General features: G+C 36.5%; 1 pseudogene; it reads right to left on the bottom strand.

Annotated features, from left to right (window-relative positions):
* Window positions 1-419: 419 nt before the first annotated feature.
* Window positions 420-1,110, bottom strand: LOC102474228 (transmembrane protein 126A pseudogene; annotated as a pseudogene).
* Between the last annotated feature and the right edge of the window lie 4,134 nt (window positions 1,111-5,244).

Raw genomic sequence — 5,244 nt, 5'->3', positions numbered from 1 at the left:
ATTATGATTTCTAAAAACTGAGTTTCACCTGTATTTATCAAGAGACAATGGGAAGTCAGAGTGAGATTAAAAATAAAATATCAAATAATCCACCAAGAGAATAATTTTGAATAACAAATAGCTCAGTTATGTGGTCTATAAATGTTAGGACCAGTGTCATCAACGGCTTAATATCAGACCACCATTCTAAATGTCAGTACACTTTTGAAATGGGAGTACTCTTTACTATGTAGGCTTTGTAGAGCTTTTCTGAAATTTACTTCCAAGTTCTCTCATATACTAAATGCCACAGCCCTGATTTTAAAGTGATAAATAACTGTCTACCTTGAAGTTTTCCCCTTTTGCTTTTCTTTTCACTTTATTCTTGTTAGCCTTTCTTTCATTTTTTTTACCAGTTTATTTGTATACATATTTGCTTAAAATCATTGAATTTCTAGGCCAGGCTCAGGTAACTGAAGGGCTTTTATAAGTAGTTTATATTGTCTAGACCCTAAGTATGATGCAAATGCAGTCTGGAGCAAAATGGGAAATAACATCTTTCTGAAGATTGGCTTAGAAATTCTTATCTAGTAAGTTATGATGTTTCCTTTCTCTGGTAGCAAGGTTGATTCATACCTTTCTGCTAGGCCACCATTCACAGACATAGCCAAGAAAACGGTAGAGACCACCAAAAACAAGACCAACCAATCCCAACCGTATTATGGCACAGGTTTCACAATTCAAGTCACCTGTATTCAAAGGAAAATTTACAAAACTTTTGTAAGCTACATGTGATGTAAAAAATGGGATTATTGCCATTGGAAAGCCAGCAGCTATAGGGGCTTGTCATATTCAAGATGCGTCAGAAAAGACTGTTGGCTATTAGGCCACAGAAAGCTGCATTAAGTCCAACATATGTCGATCCTTGTTCCAGCAGATTCCTTTCAGCTTCTGGCAGTTGGTTAATTTTTCTGGATATGATATTGAAAATTAAGTTTTCCTTGATAGTTTCATCTGGTTCTTGATTTTCTATTTTATGCTTTTCTCTCCACAGTCGGTGCCTCGGCTGGGTCCTCCTCAGTCAGGCCGTGGCTCACACAACCTTTCTTCAACTCACCTGGGCACCGCCATCTTTGGCTGACACGTGACAGGCTTTCATTCTTTTTTTAATTGTGCCCCCACTCCCCCTCACCCACATCACAATCCTTTTCCTCCATTTCTTCATTCCATCAGGACACTGGGCATGCATGTGCACACATGTGGCATGTTTTTCATGCTGCTGGGACCAGGAATTGAACTTTATTTGTGATATGGGATCTGGCGCCCAGTGCACAGTGCTTAACCATTCCACTATGCAGGCAGCCCCTCTCCCATTCTAAAAATAACTCGATGAATTCACCATAGATATATATTACATATCTATATATACACATATATATCTATATATATGTATATAGATATATATGTCAATATCTTTAAATCTATCCTACTTGGAATGTTTCTGTTCTGTATTATTTTGTTTTAGGTTTTTGCCATAGGGCACATGGACTCAACAGAGACAGAGAAAGGGATAGTGAGAAATCATTCCCCAGGGGGGATGGCCATGCTTTAATCCCTTCTCTTCCTTTCTCTTGGGATTTGGGGGCATGTATGCACAAGCTCCTGGCGTGATTTTCAAGCCACTGGATTGGGGACTAAAATCGCAACCGGCCATGTGGGAGTCCACAGCCTTAACCACCACATCACCTGCTGGCCCCTTAGAGTTTGTTTTGAGCTCCATGGAAGTGTAGATTGTTTTTCATCAAATTTTAAAAGATTGTGGCCACTATTCGTTCAAATAGTCATTTACTTCTTTTTCTCTTTCTCTTCCTTCTGATGATGTTGGTGTACTTAATGGTTCCTGAGGCTCTATTCATTTATTATTATTATTATTTTGTTTCTTGTTCCTTAGACCGATTAATCTCAATAGACCTGTTTTCAAGTTCACTGATTTTTTTTTCTTTTACATACTGAAATGTACTATTTTACTCTTCAAGTGAATTTTTCATTTCCATTTTATACTTTTTGACTCCAGAATATTTATTTAGTTCATTTTCATGATTTTTATGTCTTTTATTTGTATTCTCTATTTGCTGAGATATTGTTCTCATACTGTCCTTCAGTTCTTCAGATATGATTCCCTTTAGTTCATGAGCATTTGTATAATAACTGGTTTAAAGTACTTGTCTAGTAAATTCAACATTTGGGCTTCTTCAGGGACAGTTCCAATTTATTGATTTTTTTCCTGTGTGTGTCATACTTTATTTTTTTTTCATGTCTCATAATTTTTTGTTGTTGAAAACTGAATGTTTTAAATAATGTAGCAACTCTGGAAATCAGATCATTCTTCTACCTCCCCAGGGATTGTTGTTGCTGTTTGCTGTTGTTTGCTTCATGATTAAACTAATCCTGTAATGTCTGCATTCTTTGTAATATGTGACCACCGAAGTCTCTGCTTGGTTAGCTTAGTGGTCAACTAATCAATGCTTCCTTAAACACTTTGAAGCTGTAAATCTCCTAGTCTTTATGATGGATCTCTGTGTGCATGTTGGGGGCATGCCATCTGTACTCAAGCAGGTGGGGCCAGCAGGTGGTATAGTGGTTAAGGTGCTGGACTCCCTCCCACATGGCCAAACATGGTTCAGGTCCCAGATATGGAAGCTTGACGATCATGCCTGGCACATGGGTGTACATGCCCAAAATCCCAAAGAAGAATAGAGGAGAAGAGATTGCAGCATGGCCACCACCCCCGTGCCCTGGGAGTGATTTATCACATTCCTTCTCTCTATGTCTCTCTGACTCTCTATCTCTCCCTCAAGTGCAGGCACATGCTCTGTGACAAAACAAGAAACAAAAACTCACACTCAAGCAGGTAATTGACAACTTTGCCATAGTTTTCACTTCCTACTTTCATAGAGCCTCAAGGTTAGTGAGAGATGAAAGCTTAGGTCCTTCTCAGGTATTTCCTGAATGTGCATTCAGCCATAGAGCACAGCCCTACACATGCATGCAGGCATCAAAATTTCCAGAAATGTGTTAGAGTTTTTTAAATGCCTTTATAAATATTTTATTATCAAGGTTTTACTTTGGGGCTCTTTGACTAGTCTATTATTTGCTCCATCTGTTATTCATTGCCTTAGATGGCCATGATGTTAAACAGTTACTACTGATTGTTTCAACAAAAGCCCCTGAGGAAGAGGCTGTTCACACTGGGATAGGTCCCAGTCAGATTAAATAAAGAGAAATGGTATAGGTAGTATATTCCAGGGAACTGCCAGACAAGTAAAATAATAGTAATTCTCTAAAAAAGGGCCTGAGGAGTGCTTCAGCCCCCTTCCATTCCCTTTAGTAACTACCAGATTTCACTGTTTTACTACAAGGGGAGAATGGGAATAAGGAAAGTTAAAACACCACCAAAAGTTCATTATTCTTACTGGATATGGCCATTTTCTTGAATAAATGCTCTCTGAATTTCTGGAAGCCTCTAGTTAATTTCCAAAGTTGTAAAAAACTTTATTCTAACAATATTTATCACTATTCTCATTGGTTGGATGAAGGAGAGATTTTCTGATGTCCTTATTAGATACTTCCTATTGATATCATTCCAATTTCCTAGATATGTAATTTGACTTTCCTGATGTTGGTGGAGATATGGGATCAATGTTTTAGTGAAATAATTTTCTCTACTTTTTATTTGAAAATAATGTAGTGTTTACAGAAAATTTGCAAAAAAATTTTAATACTTATAGGACCTACTTACTCTTCACTCAGATTCATATATAATCAATATTTTTTACATTTTGCTTATCATCTTTTCACATATATATGGGAAGATACACATTTTTTCCTGTACCATTCAAGAATAAGTTGTGTATATAGTGGCTCTTTAACCTTTCAGTATGTGTTTCCTAAGAATAAAAAAATCTCTCAAATAATCACAGAATAGTTACCAAATCTGATATTTATAGAACACAGAAATTGATTGTTATCAATTGATAATAATGTTTATAGTATACACAAGCAGACTAGTGTGAAATGTATTCCTGTTGGAAAATTCACTTTACAAGCTAAGTAGTGTGTAGTGATTGAATGTATAAAAGAAATTAAAAGAAAATAAATACATTATTTTAAAAATCATGGATGTGCAAGTGTTTTTCTGACTGGGTACTTTAGTTCAGAAAAAATATAGCTCAGAGTTTGCATCCATTCAATAATTTTGTTTTTCTTTCTAAGGTGGGTTTTGTGTGGCTTGTAGCAATGCCTATTTTTTTCTTTCATTTATTTGTTTTTACATTTTACATTTACTTTACATAGCAAACAATTTTAGCTCATACTCCATAATTCTTGACAGTTTACAAACAAGTTTCATAATTTCAAAATACTGAATTTTAAAGATAATGTTCAAAATATGTCTTACAATTTTGTATAATTTTATGACTATCTTCTGTATTTCTTTTTTTCAATTAAATCAATGATATTCATAGCATTTCCTTTTTAAATTGTATTTACTCTTTTTACATTTAATTACTGTACATATTTACAGTACACAAAATGAATTTTCCTAGCATGAATATGTCCAAACATATTACTATTCACATTATCATCAACAGATAAATATTCTCTTTTTTTAGAGAGATCTTTGCTATAGGACATGTGTCATTGCCAGACACAGAAAGAGAGATAGAGACAGAAACTGAGAAATCGCCCCCCAGAGGGGATAGCCATGAGCAATCCCTTCTCCTTTATTCTCCTCTCAGGATTTTGGGCATGCAGACACATACACCTGGTGTGAGTTTTAAGCTGCTGAGTCCAGGACTTGAGCCATGGTTGAATACATGGGAGTCCAGCATCGTAACCATTACTTATCTTCTGTTCCCAAATTTTCCATTTTACTGTCTGAGAAGTTTATTACAATAATGATGTAACAAAGAAATTTACCTATTTCGGGAACCAGCAGTTAGCATAATGGCTATGTCACTGGACTCCAATGTAGCCGACCGCGATTTGCATCCCGGACCCAGTGGCTTAAAACTCACGCCGGGCGCGTGTACATGCATGCCCAAGCTCCCAAGAGGAGAATGAGGAGAAGGGATTGCAGCGTGGCCATCCTCCCTGGGAGGTGATTTCTTGCTTTATGTCTCTCTGTCTTTCCACTGAGCACACATGCCCTATAGCAAAAAATCTCTCAAAAAAAAAAATTGGAGAGACACAAAGGGAGAAAACGCA

The sequence above is a fragment of the Tupaia chinensis genome, unplaced genomic scaffold (assembly GCF_000334495.1).
Source record: "Tupaia chinensis unplaced genomic scaffold, TupChi_1.0 Scaffold143976_1, whole genome shotgun sequence".
Lineage (NCBI taxonomy): Eukaryota > Metazoa > Chordata > Mammalia > Scandentia > Tupaiidae > Tupaia > Tupaia belangeri.
The sequence above is the reverse complement of the archived record's forward strand: the minus strand, read 5'-3'. Positions and strand labels throughout refer to the sequence as shown.